Below are 25991 nucleotides of genomic sequence, written 5' to 3' on the forward strand. Positions count from 1 at the left end.
TGCTCATCTTCAGTTCCCATGGGCCTGTCTCTGTTTGGAGGTCCTTCCCAGAGGAAGTGGGACAGAAGCTCTTTGCTGGTGTGCACACCCTTCAGCATTTTCCTCTGAAGGAAGCTTATTTTTAATATGACACGGTCATATTTTTCTGATGTCAGGTCAAGATAATTTTTTAATTCTTTGTCTTAGTATTAAAAAATGACCAGACACAGTCAATCAAAATTATAAAAATATTGACTGGTATTATATAACAGATACATGTTTTAACCAAAACCCTACATATCTGTTAAACATTGGCACAGTATCTATGCTGTTCCTAATACAGTACTGCCCTTTTTTGAAGCTCTGATGGTGTTATTTCTGAGATCTGCAACTGCTTATAATACTGTATGAAATTTCTTGATATATAAATACAAGACATGTCTTTAACCAGTATTATATAACAGATACAAATTTTAACCAAAGATGTGTCAGTCAAGTATTATTATTGTTTCCTAAACTTCCTGATTGATGTTTTATTCTTGCTTGCATATTATTTTTCTGCTGTTATTTTGTTTGTGTGTGTGTGTGTGCGTGTGTGTGTGTGTGTGTGTGAGAGAGAGAGATCTTACTTTTGTGCATTAGTTAATGTATGTCTTTTAAAATGTTTTATTGTGAACTGTCCTGGTAATGTACTTGAAAGTAAAGAGACTTGAAAGAGACACACATAAAGAGACATGCGTTTGCCATACACCTCAACCAAAATCTCTTTTAAGCCCCTGTGATTTCCTTGGGAGACTTAAGGCCCCTTCTGCATTTCCACTCTTAAGCACATTCACTTGAGAATCATTTTCACCATATAATGAATTTGTGTGTGTGTGTGTGTGTGTGTGTGTGTGTGTGTGTGTGTGTGTGTGTGTGTGTGTGTGTGTGTGTCCCCTGCCCTAGGCAGAAGTATTTAGCCTGTGCTATTGAACTGAGGATGTCTGTACAATCCATGAACAGACATCTTTCCCTTTCATTGTGATCCAAGGAAGCAAATTATTGTAGGCCTTTTAAGAGACGGGGCAATTAGTTAGGTCACTTCACATTACTAAGCAAAGCAGAATAAATAGGGCCAGAAGATGATGGCTTTTTAAATCCTGCCAGTAAGGCTTTAACCCTCCAGCACAGGTGTAGCTTTCAGCTGAGGTTTTCTTTTAATAAGCATCCAAGCCAATAAGAGAGTTAATCTCTTCATCTTCTATCTTTTCCTCATAGGATTTGGCTCCCTCTGCTGTGGTCCTCATTCAGAATGGCTGTTTTCATAGGATAGGCTACTTGGTGCAAGGTTTCTTTTTATGTGAGTAACACATCTGTCCTCATCCTTGAACTGAGTTCCTTTAGATCCCAGCACAGCTCAAAACCTGCTTGGGTTGTCACCAAAGGGGTTCATCTGGGAGAAGATACTTGAAGTGTGAGCTTCCTTTTTTATGAGCTGTTTTGGATTCCCATCTGAAAATTGCAAGCACCATCAAGGGAGGTCTCCTGATCTCTTTTTCTCTAGTTCTGGGTCTTTCTGGCTTTTGGTGTCATTGGTAGAAAGTGTTTTCCCATGCTGGATGCAAAAAGTTAACCCTCTTTTCCATATAGAGTTCTCCCAGCAGGGCATTTGTAGTGGGATAGGAGGAGGGAGGGAGGGAGCTTGAGTGGAAGTTTGAAGGGGGGGTCATATTTAAAGAGAGATGATTGTACACCCTTGACGTCTAAGCATTTGAATCAGCCTTCCGTGCATATAAAACAAGAGAGATACTGATTAATTCTGGAGAAAGCACTGGACCAGAGCAAACATCCCTTTGTGTTCAATACTAGATTTAAAAGAGAGACTCAAAATAAACCAGCAAATAAAAGGAACTCACCCCTGCCCAGCCACAAAGTAAGGGATGGATGGTAGAAAAGAAAGGGACCGGGGAGTGGTTATTCCCTTGCCTTTTGCAGCCATGAAAGGAACACAGTAGTAACCAAGATAATGAAGCACTGCTCATCAGGATAGGCAGCAGCAGGCATCGCAGGAGTGGAGGGCACATAAATACCCCGTGACCCCTTGCCAGCAGGCCTATGTCTGGCTTATAGACCAGAAAGGAGGTCAGTGTCTCTGAGCATGTGTGTGCACATCTATATCATATTTGGATTAAGAGGGCTGCTATAAGGCATGCCTGTAGCCGCTCTTTGGGCCTTCTTTGTGATTGGAGTCTGCATCTCAATGGGAAAAGCAAGCTGGCCTGTTCCTGTAGAACCAGACCTGGAGAAATCTGTAAATGAAGCCTTCTAAGTTAAGGACATAAGTGCTGCCATCCAATAACACCTGGACTCTGGGCTCTGGATAACACTTTCTTTTGCAGGTGCTGTTTTAAAAATCACGTGCCTCAGAAGAGTGGAATAGCTTACATTTTAAGAAGGCATTTTGATAAGGTCCTTCTATAACAATTGCCTTGAAATCTTGGACTTTAGTGTTGTATATGTTTAAAAAGCAATATTTTACTTTTCAGGCAACTTAGTTTGCCTTTTTCCATGATATTTATGTGGAAATAACCCAACTGAACTTATCGGGACCTACCTGTGGGTAGACATACCTTAGTCTGTGCAGGTCAGTGTTCAGAGGTTTTGCAGAACAAGTGATATCATTATGTGTAACATATTAGTTTTTCAGGCAAGAAAGACAGAATGACATTCCTGTTATACAAACATTGAGGGCTTTTTAATACAGTGAATGTTACTTCTCTGTTACTGTACCTTTTTAATGTTCCTGGGGGATATATTTCCCATTTTTGTCCTTTTAAAAGTTCAAAAGATGAGCAACCTGTATCTAAGCTGGGTTTTTTTAAGTAAAAACATGAAGAAATGATTTATTTTTCAAAAATCGTTCTAAATCCATGATGTTCTATATTCTCGAAGGCTTTCACAGCCAGAATCCGAAGGTTGTTCTGGGTTTTCTGGGTTGTTTGGCCATGTCCTTAAGGTTTTTCTTCCTAACATTTCACCAGTCTCTGTGGCTGGCATCTTTAGAGGACAGGAGTCATAACTCTTGTCTGTACTCTGGTGCAGTTTGCTTGGATAGTTGAGTATTCATAGCTGTGGGATCAGCTTTTGTCCTGTTCAGGAGATTGGGTGATTATGGTGCTCAGTGTGTTTGTTGTTGTTGTTTTGTTTTTGTGAGTGTATTGTGTTAAGGGGGAGAGATGATCTGTCACTGTGATTGATGGGTGTCGTTAGCTGGTCTTTTGTGTGCAGTGATCACTGGTCCTTGTGGCTGGGTAGAGTTTGTTGACCTTTTGCACACTGTATTTTTCAGTGCTGGGAGACAGGCTTTGTTGAGTGTTAGGTATTTTACTAATTCATATATTGGGGAGCGAGTGGTACTTGCAATGGGCCTGAGTGGGATTGAGTCTTTGTGGGTTTTGAGGAGTCCGTATAGTCTTTATGGGAGAGCTTCTGTCTTTCAGATTCATTGAAGGACATTGAGGTGCAAGAAGAAACTCCAGATCAGCATGTTTGTTTGTTTGTTCATGATGTTATCTTTCTGTACTGCATTGCTGTGCTCGTTAGTTCAACTGGGATGGACAGTGATAAGAAAAAGGAAAAGAACGGAGGGAGAACCCCCTCCTGAAGGAAGATACAATGATCAGTTACATCCGTGGATCAGGCAAAGCTCAGAGCTATGCAGAGGAAAACATACTGAGCTGGGTGGGAAATGACTGTTGTCTTGCCCTTACAAATGCCCTGAATTCCCTGGTCACCGTGATGTTTTGCAATCTTGCTTGGCCTGTAATTTTCAGCGCTTTTGGAAATGATGATGAATCACAACATTTAAAGATCTCAGGGAAAAGAGGAAAACAGAGAGCCCACAGTAGTGCTCCTTTCTTTGTTAAATATACGTTTGCAGTGTGGCATAAAGTGCAGGGTTTAATGAGTGGCTGCAATTGACTTATCTTTCAAATGGATCATTTTAAATACATGTGGGAGAATGCTCTTTTCCAAAGCTGCCTATTAGAGGTGAAGTACAAAGCAAATGCTTTGAGTCTGGGGAATGGTCCTTATCTTATGACCCTAATACACAAACAGCTAGAGGGCAAGGTGGCTCAATAAAAGGCTCTTGGAGGTGTCCTCCTTAGGATTAAATGTACAAAACCCTCCTCCTCCTCCTTCTTGCTCAGTGCACAGACGAAATGCTGCTTCGAAATAGTGCACTTTCCCATTTAAATAATGCATCCAAATAAAAAGAAAACCAAACTAAACTTGCGCAAACAGAAGTCATAAAATACCAGGGGCATTGTCCAGACTCTTGCAAAGGAGCACTGTCACATTGGCCTGCCCCCTTCCCACTTCATGCTTTCCAGATGCTTTGGACAATTCCAGTAATTACCGCCCATTGGTGATGGGGATTCGAGTGGCCCAAGACACTTTTGTTCCTGAGACAAAGCACAAGATGGCTGCCCTTCATATTGCATCCCCAGAGTCCACTGGACTAGCTGCTGAAGTGCTTCTCAAGATGGCTGATGGGACAGTATGCTCCAACACACATGAAGGCAGCAGGCTAGCTTAGAGGCACAGGATTTAACCATACAACACACAGCTCTCTCCTCCAACATGTTGTTCTGTGCCACTCACTCATGCTTCCTAATGGTACATCTGTCCCTGTTAGGGTTGGTAGAAGTTATAGCTAAGAACTTCTACATCAAGAACATAATCTAGACGACACCAGGTGCCTTCAAGGGTTGTCCCAAAGTGTAAAGTTTTAACCTCAAACTAAAAAAATTGAACAGGGGTCACTCAGCCAGATAAACACAAGGGATGTGGTGCGTTGGGATGCCCCAGGCAAGAGAGGCAGACCTGAAGCAAGCTGCAATCTTACTTGGGATTGAACTGAAGTGGCCATGCATCAGAAATGATGTGTAGGACTGTGGTGTTTAAACCCTCTTTAAATGCTGTGAATGATTCATCATCATTTCCAAAAGTGCTACAAATTACAGGCCAACAAGATTGCAAAACATCACCGCGACCGGGGAATTCAGTGCATTTGTAAAGGCAACACAACAGTCATTTCCCACCCAGCGCAGTGTACTCTCCTGGTAATAGCTCTGGCCAACTTAGATTTGCAAGTTAAGTCTGGGAAAAGTGAGGAAGGGAAAGAAGCCAAAGATGTTGTGTGTGTTTGTTTATGTTTGTGGTAGATGATGGTGGCAAATGTTTTATTTATTTTATATATATATATATATAAAACAAATAAATAAAACATATAAATACACCTTTCTCCTTAAAGGGACCCAAGGCAGCTTAAAAGAACTCAATGCTATCCAACACATTAGGGGCACTCCGATTTGGTGAAAGATGATACAAATTACCATGTTGTGAGGATCCTCCAACTTTAGTTTAGCCTAGGATGGAATCCTGGGGCAATTGAAAGCACAGAGCATGTTCTCAGATTGAACCCAGGACAAAGGATTGTTCACGGCCAATGCCCCATAGTTGCTAAATTAAAACGTCTGTTGTTGGGCAGAACCATTGATGGACCTAAGTGAAACATGCCAGTTCCATATGAGGCAGACAAAAAGCAAAGCTAAGCAAGGTGCTGCTTATATACCCCCACCCCCATAGTGCTTAAAGCACTCTTTGGATAGTTTATAGTTTAAATGATGCCAGCTACATATTGCCCCACAACAGCAAGCTGGATGCTCATTTTACCAACTTAGGAAACATGGAAGGTTGAATCAACTCTGAGTGGGGGAACTGAGCCTGTTGTGACTGAGCTGAAGTTGTGAGCAAAGTCAGTACTGCAGTTTTAACCACTGCACCACACAGCAAAAAAAAAAAAAAAAAAAAGACCAATATGTTGTTCATTTCTTTTTAACATAATAGGGTAGCAATACATAATGGTTGGAGGATATGGCACACACAGATCCCTCCAAAAGAAAAGAGACAAGTTCCACTGTGGGAAGATCTCCTTTTCCCACTTTTAAAATCTTTCTGCAGGATAGTTACATTGAACATTCTGAGTATTAAGTACAATAGGACCCCCTTATACACGGGATCAGAACCCACTGATTCACTTACCCACAGTCGTTAAATATTAAAAATATTAAAAGAAAACACCCCAGAAGGAACTGTTTTCACATTGTTACCTTAATAGGCCACTAGAAGGAGCCAGAGACCATATTATGAATACTCATTTGTGAAGAATACATTGCATGCTCTCTGGCTCCCTCTATTGGCCCTGGTAATGCATGTGAAAAAAAATTCAGTTTTTTTCCTTTACAATGATATCTATCTACAGTGGTGCATCTCTCGCAAGACGAATGGTTTTGGCGATGGGGTTGATGACTCGCAAGACGAATGTTTTCCGTTTTTTGTTCCTGCCTCGTGTTTGCTGATTTTTAAATGTTTTTCTATGATGTTTAAAAAGTTAAAGTTTTTTGATTGAAATTTTTGAAATCATCTGCACAATATGTATGGTTTTAAAGAGCACTTAATAAACCCTTTGTAAACCAAATTTGACTTTGTTCTGACTTTTTTTGACCATAGGAACACATTAATTAGATTTCAATGCATTCCTATGGGAAAACGCGTTTTGCAAGATGAATTTTCCGCAAGACAACATTAACTGCGGAATGAATTAAATTCTTGTGAGCCACCACTTTCTATCTATCTATCTATCTATCTATCTATCTATCTATCTATCTATCTATCTATCTATCTATCTATCTATCTATCTATCTATCTATCTATCTATCTATCTATCTATCTATCTATCTATCTATCTATCTATCTATCTATCTATCTATCTATCTATCTATCTATCTATCTATCTATCTATCTATCTATCTATCTATCACATTCACTATTATCCACGGTTTTCAGTATACTTGGTGGGGCTTGGAACTAATCCCCAGTGGATATGGGGGTCCTACAGTATTTGATTTGTATCCCATCCTTCTTCATGAGATATACAGTAGGCTAACAATACAAACTGCTAAGCACAGTTACAAATATCTAAAATTAAAAATCTGACATTAAATATTTCACACAATTAAGATCAAAAATTGACAATTGACAACTAAAATTACAAGTGTCTAAAATCACAAATTACAATGTCTTCTGGAAATAAGATAGAGGCAATTCAAATGAGCAGCAGTCCAAGACTTATATAAACACTTCTCTATTCTGCAAAGGCTTATACAGGAAACAGTGGTTTTTTAACCGACCTCTGAAAGACAAAAAAGGCCAACACATATCTGATGTGGGGGAGTATTGTAACCAGGGTGCCACCACTGAGAAGTCCTTCTAATGTGTGGCGGTCTCGCAAGTCACAGAGCTTCACCCACGACTCCACCAATACACAGAGAAGCCACAATTAATCATGTCGATATCCACAAATATATTTTTAAAACCCAAAATCTATGTTTGAATCCATTATTAGGACCAAGCCAAATAACACAAAATCCTGAGCTTGTTTCTATGTCAAAAAAAAACCCTCCACAGAGCAGAACAGGAGTGGGATGAAAAGCTTGCATGATGTGAAACTTTGATGATTAAAGTCATTAAGTCTGTGGCCCCAACAGACTAAGATAAAGGGGATGGGGAGTTAGTTTGGCTTGAGAAGCCGCCAGTTTCCCTTTCAATAGACAATGGCACTCTCACCAGCAGCTGGCTCTCCCAGCAGGTCGACACTACTGCAGTCCCTTCTCTAAATGCTGTGTTGATTATTCCTTTGTTCTGAACTTTGGCTATGCCTCTCATTTTGATTTTGCATTGCAAATTGCCATTATAGAGCTGGAGGACCAGGGCTACGATCCTAGACTTCTTTCAAACACGTTCTTTGGAACTAAATTAGACTTCCTTTGGTTACCAGTTCTCAGTTCTTTCTTTGCATGAAACTCAGAATTAAGAATTACTGTATATCAAACGAATAAGGCTCTGAAGTATATCTCCCCATCTAATTGTAGGGATGCCCCATATTGTATGTCTCTGTGAAGCAGGGATGGTCCCCATCAAGGAAAACAAGGATTCTTTTCAATTAAATCCATTTTGTGTGTGTTCAGAGTCTGTAAATGCATCATGAACACAGATGACAAAAAGAGAAACTAGTGTCTTTTTGCCAAATGGGTACCTTATTCCTTATTTTTCCTCATTCGATTGATTGATTGATTGATTGATGCACTTTAAATTGCATTTTTGTTTAATTTTGAGTTTGTATTTGTGTTTTAACTGCCACCTTGAACCCCTTTTGGGATACAAAGGCAAGGTAGAAATCACTAAATAAGCTTATAACAGCTGGCACTGGAGATTTCCATGTGGGGATACAAGAAACCAACTTCAGCATCATGACTTGCTTCTGAGTAAGCAGGCAGAATACTGGAATGTAGCCATTATTTCTTGCTGGCATTCCGGTAGTTTGCTAACTGGACTGTAGCTGTGCAAAATTCAAAAAGACAGATTGTTATTGTCTTAGGCAACTAGTGGTGTGATCCGGTGGGAATGACCCCCCCTCCGCTTGAAACCCAATCTACCTATGGTTGTTGTTTTAAACTTTACTAGAACAACATGGGGAACAGTGTTATATATTTTCAAAATTTTATCATCGTCCTTTTGATGGATCCATGCAGCTATAGATTTTCAGAAAACTTCAGCCAAAGACCAAGTAAATTGTGCATTCATATAGTTCTAGACAGAGTGTTAATATTATATGGCCCTGGTCAGCTGTTACAGTCCCAAAGCAGACTCTAAATAGGGTAAGAATCAGGCTGCACACATAAATCCCATCTCCTCAAACCCCCAACCAGTTTGGGGTGTAGAAGAATCAATCAGGCTTGCAAGCTGATTTCCACTTTCACTGTAACTAGCATGAGAAGTTCAGTTTCCTCCTATCTCATTACTGGCCACTAAAATATGATGTTCCAAGAATGAATTTTCATTGGATCACATTCAGGTCATACATTCAGATTACAGTGTTTTTCTTGTTCTGGTTTTGTGTCTTGTGGCTACATTTTACAACTATATGTAGCCTGTCTCCCTTGCTTGAGCCACTTGGAAATATTTCAAACACCTCCTTGAAATACCTGAAATCTACTTCCTCTAATTTCTATAAGCAGAACTAGGGTGACGTGAAAGGCTGACAGTCTTTCACCTTTATGTAAGATGGTAAGGATATATTCAGAGCATAAGTCCTTCTCCCCAAACATGGGGACAGAGAAGCAGCCTGTTTTCCACAAAAAACATGCTTAGCTTGCTGCCCTGTTCAGGCATGCAAAGTGATCCCCCTTTCCAATATGTTCTTCACACCACAACATCTTTGCAAGATAGTGGCTGAGGCAAGGTTGATAACTAAGTGTGTGACTCCACTGGAAAGCCAAATTTGAACAAATCAGCTTTGCTGTGATTTGTTTCGCAGCCTGTGTTGCATTTAAAATCACAATCAGTGCTCACACAGGAGCTGCAGATTAATTCAGAAGTTAACCTTTCATACTGGGCACAAAGTAATTCACATTCCAGCCCACAGCCCTCTTCTATATTTCTTTACTTCCCCTGCCTCTGCCTCTGTTGATCCTTTTGTGGTTTGCAGTGAAGCAGCTTTCTCATTTTAAGCTACATTTTAAAAATCTTTCTATAGAACAATAACATGGAAAGGTATTTAACAGCCTAATTGTTGTTGTTAAGTGCTATGAAGTTGTTTCCAAATTATGGTGGCCCTATGAATGAGCAGTCTCCCAAATGTCCTTTCCTCAACAGTCTTGCTCAGCTCTTGCAAACTGAGGACCCAGTCTATTTGAATTTTCTTTTTTCCTGCTGCCTTCCACCTTTCCCAGCATTACTGTCTTTTACAGACAATCTTGTCTTCGCATGATATGCCCAAAGCAGGACAGTCAATATTTCTAACTCCAGAGATGGCTCAGGCTTGATTTGATCTAGGATCCACTTGTTTGTCTTTCTGGCAGTCCAGGGTATTTACAAAGCTCTCCTCTAGTACCACATTTCAAACAAACCTTTTTTCCCCCCTCTCTGTCAGCTTTCTTAACCATCCAGCTTTCACATCCACACATGGTGATCAGAAATACAAGCGTGTGGATGATCTTGGTCTTGGTTTTCAGTGACTCATCCCTACACTTGAATATCCTTTCCGATATTTTGAGTTCACCCATTTCATAAGTACGGCAAATGTGAAAGAATGATTATCCCATACTGAAGACCAGTTAAAACAAACAGCTCGGAAATCCCCTCATAGGAATTTAAATCCCACCTTCATCCAGGCTGTGGTCTCTGCACATCCAGCCTGCTTCTTCTGCATCCAGCCACTGCTGGAAAGGTAGAAAAGTAGAAGGTTCCAAGGAATGATGCTGTTGTATTAAATGCAGATTGGGTGGATGTTGCCTCCAGCAGCATTTCCCTTCATGAAGTTCAGGCTTTCACAAAGTTAGACCACCTGTCACATTGGGGGACCTTTCCAAAGCTGTTTTTTCTTTTTGCACCTGGGGTGTTTTCCCACTAATAATGCATGCTCTCTTTTCTGAATTCAAGAAAGGCACCCTCTACATTCAGAGAACCCTTGAGTTTTGCCTGGGGGAGTTTCCCCATATGAGATACTCTGGCCTTCAGCATTCAGAAGGCAGCCCCTCTGTGACTGTATTCTTGAATTTGTCATGGAAACAACACTCAGTGTTACAGCTAGCTCAGAGGGAATCAGCACTAAGGGACATCAGGGAGCGAACCATTGTTGTTGTTGTTTAGTCATTTAGTCATGTCCGACTCTTCGTGACCCCATGGACCAGAGCACACCAGGCCCTCCTGCCTTCCACTGTCTCCCGGAATTGGGCCAAATTCATGTTGGTCGCTTCAGTGACACTGTCCAACCATCTCATCTTCTGCTGTCCTCCTCTTGCCTTCACACTTTCCTAACATCAAGGTCTTTTCCAGGGAGTCTTCTCTTCTCATGAGATGGCCAAAGTATTGAAGCCTCAGCTTTAGGATCTGTCCTTCCAGGGATGGTCTAAAACAATGGACAGTAGGGGGAGAGATGTAGGAGACATATGCAGCAAAATGAACTGCAGATTCACCCACCCATTTCTTAGTAACTATTTATCTGATTGATGGGAGGAGGGACACAGAAACTTTGGAGGGTCCCATGTGGCCTACAGACTCCAGATTCTGCACCCAGCAAAACTGAAAGACGTGGGTGAATGGCCTGCTTTGATATTATATAGCCGTACCGTTTCTGAGGGGTGTATAAGGAAGAATGGAGAGTAACTGTAGAAACCCAAGTCCTGTTGTGCAAGAGTCCTGTTATATTGCAAAACACATAAGGGAGAGGCAACTGTCTTGTGCTCCCAACCTTTGACTTCCAATGACATTTTGAAGGAGTTTTTTAAAATAATGTTCTCTCTTGACCAAAATGTTAGAAGTTCAGCATTCTTGAACATGGGTTTCAGGAAATAGAGAGGCTAAAATTTTATTTTGAGCCACAGAGACATGACTGAACACCACTAGAGATATGAATTAGGGTAAGACTACCAGTAATTGCTATACTGGAGTGTTTGCCAAGGGCACTCCAGCTGAGATTTTACCCCTGGTAGCACCACTAGTAACAATGCTCACGGATGAGGAATCCTTCACAGTAGCAGAATACTAGTCTGCCTGGTCTCCAAAGATTGGTGAAGCAGTGCTTGAGAAAGACTTTAAGAAAAAACACAACTGAAGCTCCAATACACATCCTCAGTTTGGGGAAACTGTAGTCAAAAGCAAAACAAAACACAACTTTTTGGAGCACTTTGGTGAAGTTCTTTGGCTTTCCCATTGTCCAGTGCAGTGAACCAGCCTGATATTGTGGGGTCACCATCAACTCAATAAGAGGCAAACCTTTGAGAAAGAAGATTAGTTTTGCTCTGGTGTTGCTTCTTAAGGTCCCATGGTAGCACATCCCTCCTTTAGAATACCTATGGTTTTTTTTTTCCATCTCCTGGAAGCATCCTCCATTGACAGGCCTGGGTGGAAGCTGTGCCATGCTCAGGCAAGATCCAGCATGTGTCAGTGCTGGCTGGGTGATTCAGTAAGCTTTACTTCAAAGAAGTAACTTTTCCAACCTCTCATCTCACCGCATTGCGCTTGTACAGTTCCCTGTCTGAATGGGGGGCGTATCTCAGAAAACCATGCTTTTTACCACAACTCTTCCAGATCTTCCACTATCAACATCAATCCTGCTGTTTCCTGAATGGCCCATCACCATAGGACAAGCACAACCTGTCTCTGAAATCTGCTGTCCTCTGTCTGCCCAGGTTCTTCAGCTGTAGTGTGCTTGCATTGGTGTAAATGCGTATGATATCCTTTTGAGACCTCCACTACTGTATATAAAGTGGTCATTTCAGACAGCTGAATTTAGATGCTATGTAGAGTCAGTACAGTGAAATGATTTAGTCTTATTTTTGGATTTTTACTCCCAAGAAGAGTCACTTTCAGAATTTGAAAACAACAACAACAACAACAACAACAACAACAACAACAACAACAACAACAACAACAACAACAACAACAACAACAACAACAAAAGAGATAGTTGTGTGGTCCTCAGCACAATCCAAAAGTAGAAGATGATTTTCTACCCGACAAACAAAAATGTCTGCTCTAGCCTTAATGTTATGAATCTTGACTTGGGGGGAGTGGGCACTACTTACCGTATCACCTCAAACACCAATATGTCTTGGGTCGGTCCTGTGTGAGTTTGGGATCTTTGCAGCTACTTAAAGGTGTTATGCTGCCATGTGTTATTTCACATGGCATGGAGTTACTCAGATGGGAATACTGAGATAAAGCTGAGGCTACTGAGGTCTAAGAGTTTCGTTTGAAACTACTGAGCAAAAGCTTATAGGAAAAATCCAGGAAGAGAGAATAATGAAAGCTTTTTTTATATACAAAAAAGTCAAGTATAAGGGAGTTTCAGGGGAGGAGGAGGTACCTTTTCTTGAGAAGCTATGAACAGTGTCACTAGTTATCAAGATGATTCGATGTAACCTCAACCCTTTCATTGTTCAAGTCAAGCTGTCGTCACACATTGTTTTGTAATTTGCCTCAGAAATAAATAAGTTGGACGCAGACTTTAATTGGTTGAATCACTAGCGTAATTAGTCACTAGTGCATGTAATTTTGAGATATATCAGTAGCAGCAGTGGTAATAAAGCTTACTTGATTAATTGCTATAGGCCAATTTAATTAGTGAAGCTGCAAGTTAAGGATGCAGTTAATCATCTTACTTAACTCTGATGTTTTGCTGTAACAGGCAATAGAAGAAAAAACATTAATTATGCATCTGAAGGGGAAAAAAATTAAAATACGGGGTGTGGGTGTTAATGGACTTTTCATAATTCCTTCAAGAGCTCCACTAGGCTTTGTATGTCATTTTGTACACACACACACACACACACAAACAGTGAAATGAATTGATGAATTCATTGAAGAAGCAGCTGATTAATCATTTTTATTTTGCTTTATTGGCTATCAGACACAATATTTACACTTGCCAGCTCTGTTGTCAGAGCTCAGAGGTTTAATATTATTTTAGTCCTTAGTCCCCAAATGTTTGAGTGGCTGTGGATGGGATAGCATTTCTCTCCCATCTGAACTATGGGAAAAAATATTGGGTGTGGGAGGAGTAACTTTTCCCATCTGTGGTCTGAACAACATTCAAAGGATTTCTAGAACACTGACATAAATACAGTGGTGCCTCGCTTAACGGGCGCCCCATTTAACGACGAATCTCCATAACAGATTTTTTTGTGATTGTTTTTGCGACCGCATTGCGATGTTTCTAATGGGAAAAAATCACTTTGCGATGATCGGTAAGCTGTTTTGCTTACCAATTTTCACATAACGATTTCCCAACAGCTGATCGGCGGTTCCAAAATGGCCGCCGGGTAAAAAAAATGGCCGCCTGCTGTGTTTTTGCCCAGATTCCTTGCTTACCAGGCAGCGAAAATGGCGGCCATATGGAGGATTTTCGCATAAAGGTGAGTTTTTTGCCCATAGGAACTCATTAAATGGATTTTATTGCATTCCTATGGGCTTCTTTATTTTGCATAGCGACAAATCCGTATAGCGACGATTTTGGCTGCACGGATTATCGTCGCTATGTGGGGCACCACTGTATACGCCAAAAAAAGATTCTGTTTCCTACAGAAGGACCAATTCAGATCAGGAGAGGCAAACATTCTTAGCAAAAGTTTAGTCTTGCTTTTGGATAAACACTGGGTTAAATAGCAAAACCTCACTATATTTAATAGCATTTACTATGGTCAGTTGTTATATGTCATAAGACACATGATAATGTCAATAGCACAGATCAAATAGGGACCCCTTTCTGAAGTAAGAGGATTGACAGTTTGACACGATTCACAGATAACACCCAGGTTTGTGTAATTAACTGCATAAATAGCCACACAGTTTGTAGAACCTGTATGAGAATTAAAGTCCCTCCATAGACAGTGATCACAGAGATATAGAAAGTTACTTTTTTGGATTATAATGCCCAGATTACATTAGCAGGGGAAGCAATTATGCTGGCTAGGGTACGTGCTTCAGAGAAGTAACATAGATCTGAAATATCATCAAGCAAAGGGAGGAAGCCGTAGTGCTTCGTGCTCTCAGCCAGTGGCATGCCTCATTTCATACTGGTACAGTGGGGTCTTGACTTGAGAACTTAATCCGTATTGGAAGGCGGTTCTCAAGTCAAAAAGTTCTCAGGTCAAATCTGCATTTCCCATAGGAATGCATTGAAAACCATTTGATCCGTATCTGCTCTTTTCCGTCCATAGAAACTAATGGGAAGCTGCTATTCCGCCTTCGACCACTAGAGGGGGATATTTTGTTTCTTTTTTTCTTAGGTCAAGATAGGTTCAGGGAAGGCAGGGAAAATACAGTCCAGGCAGTACCAGGCAGTCCGAAGACTGTCTCCCAATCCACTCTCTAAACGCTGGGAGGAGTGAGGAAGCAGACAGGCACCCTTTTCACTGGCCAACAGTTAACTGAAAGTTCAAATTTTGCACTTTCCCTGCCTCCCACGTGTTTTTTCCCAGTTTTTTTCAGTTCGTAACTCAAATCTAAGTACGTAAGTCAAGTCAATATTTCCCTATGAGAGCGGTTCGTAAGTCAAAATGTTCGTAACTTGGGCCGTTCGTAAGTCAATACCCCACTGTATTTCAACCACAACAAATGTACATACAAATGGAGAGACTTCAAGTACACCAGAAAATTCAGCAGTGGAAGACTTCTGGCTTGATGCTGTGATGAGAGAGCAGCAGGAGGACGGGGCTCTGTCACCTGGGCTGAATTCTGACCTGTTTGGGACCCCCTAGGGGGTTAAAACCACCCTGAAGAGGTGGTGAAATGGGGGAGAAGTCTGTTGATCATGGGGAAAACAGCAATTACCCACGTTTGATCCAGGAAACTCCCCAATCAACCAGCAGGCAGAAACAAGCAGCTGAACTAGCTTGCTTGCAAGTCATCGGCAGCTGGCAATGGAGAAGCGATAAATCAGTCTAATTAACACCATCTTACCACTGGGTGAGAAATATTTTTAATTGTATTGCTTTATGATTATTGCTGGATGAGACAATCTTTACGGCAGAAATAGTGTCTTCTAACCCCCACCACTGATTGAGCAGCAGTAAATCTGGAGGGAGGAGGATATATAGGGAGACACAAGGAAAACAAATTGGACATTAATTAGACATTTAATTATACTTCAAGAAAGAAGTTTCGTATTACTTTGTCATTATAAACTTAATAAATTTTCTCTTGAAAACGTCATTGGCGACAACTCTGGGAAACTAAACTTCTTACAATTTAGATGGTGCCAATAATTTTGGTCAGTGCATTTTTGAGTTTCTGTGCAATTGTATCAGATTTGACTTTTCTTCTCTGTTTTGTGTGTGTGTGTGTGTGTGTGTTGTTCCAATGCAAACCAAATAAATGAACATATGAGTACCAAAACATTTGCAACTGCAACAATTTTCTGAGAGAAGGGTTGCATTTTCTGACAGAAATGCAAAGATGCCAATATTTTTGGCCATGAGTGTATATACCTAACTTCTGGAATTCTAAGGGGGCATATCCTATATATTTGTAGTAGTGATGGGGGCTTGAGTAATTCAGAGAAGCTATGGGCTATGCCGTGCAGGAACACCCAAGATGGACAGGTCATAGTGGAGAGTTCTGACTAAACGCGATCCACCTGGAGCAGGAACTGCCAAGCCACTCCAATATCTTTGCCAAGAAAACTCCATGGACAGAAACAAAAGGCTAAAAGATATGATGCTGGAAGATGATCCCCTCACAATGGAAGACGTCCAACATGCTACTGAGGAAGAGCGGAGGACAAGTACAAGTAGCTCCAAAGCTAATGAAGTGGTTGGGCCAAAACTGAAAGGACGCTCAGCTGTGGACGCACCTGGAAGTGAAAGGAAAGTCTGAAGCTGCAAAGAAGAATACTGCATAGGAACCTGGAATGTAAGATCTATGAATCTTCGTAAGCTGGATGTCTTCAATGGGATATACTGTGATCTCAAAAATGATAGAATGATTTCAATATGAATCCAAGGAAGACCTTTCGACATCACAATAATCCAAGTTTATGAACCAACCACTGATGCTGAAGAGGCTGAAACTGACCAATTCTATGAAGACTTACAACACCTTCTAGAATTGACACCAAAGAAAGATGTTCTTCTCATTCTAGGTGACTGGAATGCTAACGTAGGGAGTCAAGAGATAAAAGGAACAACAGGTAAGTTTGGCCTTGGAGTTCAAAATGAAGCAAGGCAAAGGCTAATAGATTTTTGTCAAGAAAACAAGCTGGTCATCACAAACACTCTTTTCCAACAACACAAGAGGCGACTCTACACACAGAAATCCCCAGATGGGCAATATCAAAATCAGATTGATTATATTCACTGCAGCCAAAGATGGAGAAGCTCTATACAGTCAGTAAAAGCAAGACCTGGGGCTGATTATAGTTCTGATCACCAGCTTCTTATAGGAAAACTCAAGCTTAAACTGAATAAAGTAGGAAAACCCACTGGGCTAGTCAGGTATAATCTAAACCAAATCCCTTATGAAGACACAGTGGAAGTGAAGAACAGATTTAAGGAACTCGATTTGGTGGACAGAGTGCCTAAAGAACTATGGACGGAGGCTCATAACATTGTACAGGAGGCAGCAACAAAAACCATCCCAAAGAAAAGGAAATACAAGAAAGCAAAGTGGCTGTCCAACAAAGCCTTACAAATAGCAGAGACGAGAAGGGAAACAAAATGCAAGGGAGATAAGGAAAGTTACAGAAAATGGAATGCTGACTTCCAAAGAATAGCAAGGAGAGACAAGAGGGCCTTCTTAAATGAACAGTGCAATGATATAGCGGAAAATAATAGAAAGGGGAAAACCAGAGTTCTGTTCAAGAAAATTGGAGCTATTAAAGGAATATTTTGTGCAAAGATGGACATAATAAAGGACAAAAATGGTAGGGACCTCACAGAATCAGAAGACATCAAGAAGCGATGGCAAGAATACACAGAGGAATTACACAGTGGTGCCTCGAGTTATGACCATCCCTACTTATGACCAATTTGACTTACAAAAAGCTCCAATCACAAAATTTTGCTTCTACTTGTGACCAGAGCTTCCACTTACGAACAGAAAAAGGAAGGGGGAAAAGGCGAGAAATTCAAATTGCTAAGTGTAGGTTGCAAAAGAGGCTGCTTCTCTCAGGAATTTGGTGACAGGAAAATACGCAGAGTTAATTGAAGACACTTACACATTCTTCTTCTTTAGCAAGACAGTTGTATTTACAATATTTACAAGTATATACAGGCTGGCATCACATCAGCATGGCAGGAACTCATTAAACAAACCCGCATAGAGGATAGCAGCAAATGGTGGAGAGAGAAGAGAAAGCTATGAAGACACTGTTCACTTATATACATATACAAGGCTTCTTTAGTCCAATCAGAAGACACATTACTTCATCTTCTGCACCTGGGTGTCTTCTCATTTTCAGACATTGCATCATCTCCTCAGTAGTCACAGTGACTCAGGATACACACATCTTTTCACAATGGCAGCACATTAATAAAACATTTATCCAGGTTCAGGCCTATAAAAATTACAATATCCTGACAGCTTCTTTGTAGTTCTTTTGCCCCAATGGTTAGAGTGAGCGTGATCGAGGAGGAACTGGCTGGCCTCTGCTTCTCAGTGAGTGTGTCTGTTTACAAGGAGGCTTGGGACTGCCTTGTAGGTAAAGTAAAGTGCTGTTTTCTGCTTTTAAAAAACTGTTCTGGGTGTTTGTGCAGCATGGTTTTAGGGTGGGGGCTTATGTTTCTCTGCTGTGATGGGTCATGGGGGTTTGTTTGTTTGTTGGGTTTTTCCTCCCCCAATTTTCGATGGGTCTTGGGGGTTTGATTGCTTTTGGGTTCCCCCCCATTTCTGATGGGTCCTGCATGCTTCTCTTGCTTTTTCCTTTGTTTTCTTAACATTTCCAACCTTGTCCCTCTGTTCTCTGTGCATTCCCAATCTGTTCCATTTGTTTTCTGTGCCTTTGCAATGGATCCTGCATGCTTCCCTTGCTCTGGTCCCTCTGTTCTCTGTGCATTTCCAATCTCCTCCGTTTGTTTTCTGTGCATTTGCAATGGGTCTTGCACGCTTGATTGCTTCCTCCCCACTTTCCCCTGGAAGGTATAAATCGTGTTTCCAATGAGTCTTGCAGTTATTTTTTTTCCTTTGACCAGAATGGATTAATGGGGTCTCAATGCATTCCTATGGGAAATGGTGCTTCGACTTAGGACCATTTTTATTTACGTCCATCTTCTGGAATAGATTATGGCTGTAAGTCGAGGTACCACAGTACCAGAAAGATCTGGATGTCCTGGACAACCCAAATAGTTTGGTTTGTGACCTTGAGCCAGACATCCTGGAGAGCAAATTCAAGTGGGCCTTAGAAAGCATGGCTAACAGCAAGGCCAATGGAAGTGATGGCATTCCAGTGGAACTATTTAAAATCTTTTTAAAAAGATGCTGTTAGGGTGCTACACAAGGGCAATGCCAAAGAATGCTCCAATTCCATACAATTGCACTCATTTCACACGCTAGCAAGGTTATGCTCAAAATCCTGCAAGGTAGACTTCAGCAGTATGTGGACCGAGAACTCCCAGAAGTACAAGCTGGATTTTGAAGGGCCAGAGGAACTAGAGACCAAATTGCTAACTTGCGCTGGATTATGGAGAAAGCCAGAGAGTTCCAGAAAACATCTACTTCTGCTTCCTTGACTACGCAAAAGCCTTTGACCGTGTGGACCAGAACAAATTATGGCAAGTTCTTAAATAAATGGGAGTGCCTGGACACCTTATCTACCTCCTGAGAAATCTATACGTGGGACAGGAAGCAACAGTTAGAACTGGATATGGAACAACTGATTGGTTCAAAATTGGGAAAGGAATTATGACAAGGCTGTATATTGTCCCCAGGCTTATTAAACTTATAAGCAGAATACATCATGCGAAAGGCTGGACTGGATGAATCCCAAGCCAGAATTAAGATTGCCGGAAGAAATATCAACAACCTCAGATATGCAGATGATCCCACTCTGATGTCAGAAAGTGGAGAGAATTAAAGAACCTCTTAATGAGGGGGAAAGAGGAGAGTGCAAAAAATTGTCTGAAGCTCAACATCAAAAAACCAAGATCATGGCCACTGGTCCCATTACCTCCTGGGAAATAGAAGGGGAAGATACAGAGGCAGTGACAGATTTTACGTTCTTGAGCTCCATGATCACTGCAGATGGGGACAGCAGCCATGAAATTAAAAGACGCCTGCTTCTTGGGAGGAAAGCGATGACAAACCTAGACAGCATCCTGAAAAGCAGAGACATCACCTTGCCGACAAAAGTCCACATAGTCAAAGCTATAGATTTTCCTGTAGTGATGTATGGAAGTGAGAGCTGGACCATAAAGAAGGCTGACCGCCGAAGAATTGATGCTTTTGAATTGTGGTGCTGGAGGAGGCTCTTGAGAGTCCCCTGGACTGCAAAGAGAACAAACCCTATCAATTCTGAAGGAAATCAGCCCTGAGTGCTCCACCCTGATCTGTCCCTGGAAGGACAGATCCTGAAGCTGAGGTTCCAATACTTTGACTATCACATGAGAATAGAAGACTCCCTGGAAAAGACCCTGATGTTGGGAAAGTGTGAAGGCAAGAGGAGAAGGGGTTGACAGAGGACAAGATGTTTGGACAGTGTCATCAAAGTTACCAACATGAATTTGACCCAACTCCGGGAGGCAGTGGAAGACAGGAGGACCTGGCATGCTCTGGTCCATGGGGTCATGAAGAGTCAGACACGACTTAACAACTAAACAACAACAATCAGGGTAAAGGCATAACATGGTGGTTCTTAAGGTAAATTGAAGCTGCATATAAAACAAATAATACTTAATGAACATATGTTAGATATGATATTAATATAGACATGATAGAAAATATGGAGATAGAAATGGCTAAACAATTATATAAAGAAAATCTGTATAAAATGCTTTAGATAACATATATTATGTGTTAGGAATCTATTCATTTACTGCTGATATAAAATACAGATGCAAAAAACAAATAATTATAAGTAATTCATAATGTTTTAAAAGCACAAATTGAATGTAGATAGATTCATAAACTAATAAAATGTTGAAAAAAAGAAAAGAAAGAAAGAAATTTCAGCAGTGCAATCCAGAAGGGAAAAGTCCAGCTCATTCTGGCTTCCACTTGCACCAAATATTTTTCTTCAAATGGGTCAACATTAAAGCTGCCACAGTTGAGAATTAATGTTATCTAGGAAGCTGTTAACCCCAAGCTGTCTCCTGACAGCCTTCAACGTCAGACAGGTACTAAAGATGAGAACATTAGATATCCCTTCTTCTTCCTGTGCTTTCTTTAGTACAAGAGCTATTATCTCAGTGACTCATGGACATTAAAACCACCACCATCACCACAGGAGGGGAAAAATAATGCAGCAATTTCTCCCATGGGCTTGGCAGAATCTTCCAAGCACAAAAAGAAAATAGTCTAATATGATGATGGTGGCAACCATTTTCAGAAAGTTCAGAGATTCCATCTGATATTTTTTGCTTCATTGTACTGCTCATGCAATCAGGTTTCGTCTCTCTCAATTATTTCCAGTTGAACCTGCCCTCTATATAAGCCTTAAAAATAAAAAAGGAAATCATGCTATTGGAAAGGTTGGCTTGCTCTTCTTCTTAAGTCTCTCTCCTCCTTCTCCTTCTTTGATGGAGATTTAAACACAGTCCTTTTTTTAAAAAAAATGGAGTGAAATAATCACAGTTTAATTCTCTTTTCTTCAGAAAAGTTCTGCTGTCTTCCCTCCCTGGGACTTAGCCATCACAGTTGCCATCTGGCCCTCTCTGAGGACGAGGGAAACAGGTACGAACAAGATGATCAGATACAAAACACAACACTGAGCATGGGAAAGTCACTTTGGGGACTAGAACTTTCCAAATTTCCTGCCAACCAGAATCCCAAACAAGTGCCAGGAAGTCACTAGCTGGCATAATCTACTTCGCAATAGGTTTGTGTTTGGAATCAAGATCTTTATTGACTTCATATGGAGCATTTGAGGTAACTTGTATATCTAAGCCAACAGTCTTTATCTACATAGCACTGAAAAGAAAAGAGAGAGGACAGCTTGCCTTTGCTTTGCTTGTCTTTTTTGTCTTAAAAAGATGAGCATCCTCTGTCTTCCTTAGACCAAGAGTGGGAAAGAACTAGGCCTTCAGTGCAGAGATTACCTCAGACAATCCCTTTACCTGGAGCAGTGGCTCCCAACCTTTGGTCCCTAGATGTTCTTGGACTAAAACTCCCAGAAGCCTTCACCACTAGCTGTGCTGGCCAGGATTTCTGGGAGTTGTAGTCCAATAACATCCGGGAACCCAAGGTTGGGAACCAGTGGCCTGGAGTGATAGGTTGGGTCACACCATCCTAATGGCCTCCAGATAGCAACTTCTGTCATCTCAAACCAACATAGCCTAGAGCTTTGCTGGCTGGAAACAGGCAGAATTGTGGCCCACCACATATGGAGGAACAATAAATGATGAAAACCTGGGCTAGGGTGATAACCTTTGTCATCAAAAATATTTGCCATGGAAATAACTAAAGGATTAGCATTAAAGGTAATTACTCTAGAATTTAAAATAGTAAGTAAGCTGTTGATCTTTTTTCTGAAATCTGCCATCATCCATTTTCCCTTGGTTAAGGTGATGGATTTCACTCAGCGTAACAGCCGCATCTTGGTCAGGGACAGAGAGGAGTTTGAGGAGGAGGGCTGACTTCTGGCATCTCTTTCTAACTTGCAGCACAGAAAGTCTACACCTAATTGATGGTTAAAAATATTGATTGGTAGAAAATGTCAGTGAGTTATCTGTGAGTTTGATCAATGACAATCCTGAACACTAGTATATTTGTATATTATTTTTCCTGTTAATATTTTAGCAATAGGAACATAAAACACTGATTTATACAGAGTCCAACCATTCATTCAAGTAGTTCAATGTTGTTGACTCTGATGGGCACCAGCTCTCCATGTTTTCAGATGGGTTTTTTTTCTCTCCATGTCTTATAGGGAGCTGCTGCCTGGTATTTCTTGACAGTCTCTGAGCCAAATACTAACCAGGGCTGACCCTGTTTAGCTTCCAAAAGCAGATAAGATCAGGTCTATCCAGTATGGTTATGGTGGCATTATTATGCTGGTCTTCAAAGTAGTGTGGTGTCCTTATTAACATTGCCAAGGGTAGGGGGGGAGGGGAGAGAGACTCAAATAATACTCAGTTACAATAAATGATTTCTAACCAGACTGGCTGGTTCTCTTATTCCTTTGAGTCATTGAACAGCCAGCACTGATTCTATTTGCTCATTCTAAGAAGAGGTTAGTTTAATACTAAGCGAAGTGTGGATCACCTGCCTATCACAAGTATTATGGCTTTCTAACAAAATCAATTCCAGTGGAGATACTACAGATCGTGTTCCATATTATCTTCAGTGTTTTTCTTTTTCTTTTCTTTTTTTTTCCTTTTGAGTCCGGCACAGGGAAAACTGAACCCTGAAGAATGACCCAAAATGCTGACATCAGAGTTGCTGAAGAGGTTTTTTTTAAAAATGGGGCTGCCAAAAGGAAGAAGTATAAAAACCTTAGAAGGGACATAACCATTGCTGAAAATGGAGGACAAACAGAACCTGCAGTGGCTACATCAAAGCAACTTTTGTAAATTACAAATAGCTCATGAAGAGAATCCACCCAACAGTCATTTTAAAACCATTTTTCTTGACTTCCAAGGAATTTCTACATGGAGCAAGTTCTTGTGACAATTCCAGTGTGATTTGATCAGTCTTTTTTCATAGCACCTTGAACTGAGGAGAAACCAAAGAATATGTGACTGGGAGACTGTTTTTTTTCTCCCTTTAATTTTTAGACAGAGAAAGCAACATATCCCAAATAGAAAAGACTCATGATTCAATGATTAGTACCTCTGCAGAATGCCTTGGCACATTTACAGGGCAATATTTGTGTAACATGGAATTTGAACCGTCTAGAAGACTATATATCAGTTATGAAGAAGGCCTGTTTCTGACAGAGACATCTATTAGATTGGGTCACCCTTCCAGAATCTTATTCACACTTTCATAATGGGTTCTCTCCTAATCTTAACTTCAAGATATGAATACAGATGGACACCTACTTACAGATATCTGGATGGTTTGGAGGGGATTGGAAAAGATTTCAAACTCTCAGCTGTCAAGACTGATCCTTTGCTGGCTGAGGCACTTGGGAAGCTGCCTTACACTAGGGCCTTCCAGTGGGCCATCAAGCCCTGCATTTTTGACTATGACCTTCACAACTAGCTTGAGAGGAACCCATGCACCCAACTCCTTGCCCTGCTCTCTCTTTTCCAGGAATCTCCTTGCATCAGCTGGCCATTATTGCTCAAGTTGTCTGAGTAAGATGGTTCCACACAGTACTTTGAGAAATTGAATCAGAGCCCACACAAAAGTCTGACATCCATCTCACATCTACATGTACACACTCAGTCCTAAGTCTAAGGAAGACATCGTGTTGTTATCTAAAGTGGAAAGGAAGAAAATTCTATAACACAGCCAGTCTGGTAACCAATGAAGGACCCTCCTTTTGCCATGCCTGAATGTGAAATGACTGTTTGGTAGGAGGGAATAGAATACATCTCCATTCCTTCCGGGGACTAACATGTCAAAGTGTTCTGGGAAGGTTTTGGCTTTCACTGGGGATTCAGCAATCCATCTTTTTCTACTTTGGCACTTGTTTCTTTTCCTACAGCAACTGGTGCCAAGAGCTTTGCCCCTCTCAAATGTCAGCATTTCTAACCTGAAGAATGCCAGAGCAAACTGTAGTGGAGGGAAGGGGCATGCAAAGTGAGCCAAAGGAAGGGAGGGAGCGTGATTGAAGAATTTATATTCCTAATCTTAGAGCACACACTATTTTATATAGGAATCTCCAACTGTGTTGTTTTGCAGAAGGATTGCTTCTTACTCTCTAATGTCATCAAAACCGAGGATCATTGTTTTAAGGCCCCAAACAGGGTTGTATAGTTGAGTGGTTTAGGTATCTGGCTGTGGAGTCGAAGGTTGGGAATTAGACTCTTCATGCCTCCCTGAGCCACCCTATAGCTGATCCAAAACCATAGTACTGTAAAATATCCCTGATCTGCACCATTCAAAGCCTAACTATAACTCCAGTAAGTCTCAGAGAGATACACGGAAAGTCTCCAAATGGAGAAATGCACTGGCAGTTTTGTCCCAATCATATGCAATTGCATTAGCAAAAAAATATTTTGACTTTGCTGGGTTCCTTTGTTGCTAAATGCCTGAAGATTACAGCAGTTAAGTATCAATATAGACATAGTATGGTCTATCATTCTGTGGTTCACTATTATGGTGGCAGAGTAGTAGAACTAAATCCCATATTATCTTTTCACTGGAAGAGATACATAGAGTCCATGCAATCTCAGCTACCATGCCACATTACAAGTAGCCAACTGGCAACTTATGTCATCTATATTGAAGGAGTAGAAAGGATGCTAAAGGTCATCTAATCCAACCACAGATATAAGATTATAAATCACAGGTTTTTGGTCAGCTAAGTGAGTTAAAAGACCAAATAGAGGCTAATGTTGCAGTAACATCCTACTGTGCATCACTGTCCATCATGTATGCATGGAGTCAATCATTATGTCTGGATCCTGTGCAAATCTTGCAAATCAAGCAACAAATCAAACCACTTTGAATGTGTGCCAAAAGGGGGAAAAATTAAAAGGATAATAAAAAGTTAAAACAGGTTTACAACTTATTTGCAAAAGTCCTGACCTATTGAGATAAGGATATTTGTAACTTCACACTGGTGTATAACTTGTTTCCATGCCTATATTCTCCTATTGGTATATTCTGCTTCTTCCTCAATGTCTCTTAAATTCTTTCCCCACCTTTCTACAAGTTTACACTGTTTCTCCTCTGTCTGTATCTCTCTGGGAAGTATGAAACAACCAGATATTGGGGAAACCACATCTAAGTTCTCAGAATCCTGCAAAAAAGAGAGAGTTACTTGAACACTGTGCACAATCCTCTTCACAGATTAAAGGAGAGTCTTAATTGGGAGAGTTGCATGGGGAATACTTTTTTGAAAGAAAAAGGCAAGACAGGTTGTAACCCTGCCATAAGTGGCTAACAGGGGTCACACATTACATAGTTCAAGCATCTTCACCCAATGCCTTTAAAGCGTTAGAGTCTAAAGTAATAAGGTTGCTTCTAAAAAAAGAAAAAGGCAGACAGATGAAGCATTCAGAGAGAGTTTTGTTACTATTTGTGCAAAAAGTTTTTGTTACTATTTGTGCAAAAAGAACTCCACGGTAATGGACAGGCACTCT

General features: G+C 40.8%; 1 long non-coding RNA gene across 1 annotated transcript; it reads left to right on the forward strand.

The window, feature by feature from the left end:
• LOC140704143 (uncharacterized) lies at positions 1-25757 on the forward strand. The gene is made up of 3 exons (XR_012083268.2): positions 1-78; positions 1237-1318; positions 23118-25757. It is a non-coding gene; the product is annotated as an uncharacterized LOC140704143 (long non-coding RNA).
• Positions 25758-25991: the final 234 nt, after the last annotated feature.

The sequence above is a fragment of the Pogona vitticeps genome, chromosome 2 (assembly GCF_051106095.1).
Source record: "Pogona vitticeps strain Pit_001003342236 chromosome 2, PviZW2.1, whole genome shotgun sequence".
Lineage (NCBI taxonomy): Eukaryota > Metazoa > Chordata > Lepidosauria > Squamata > Agamidae > Pogona > Pogona vitticeps.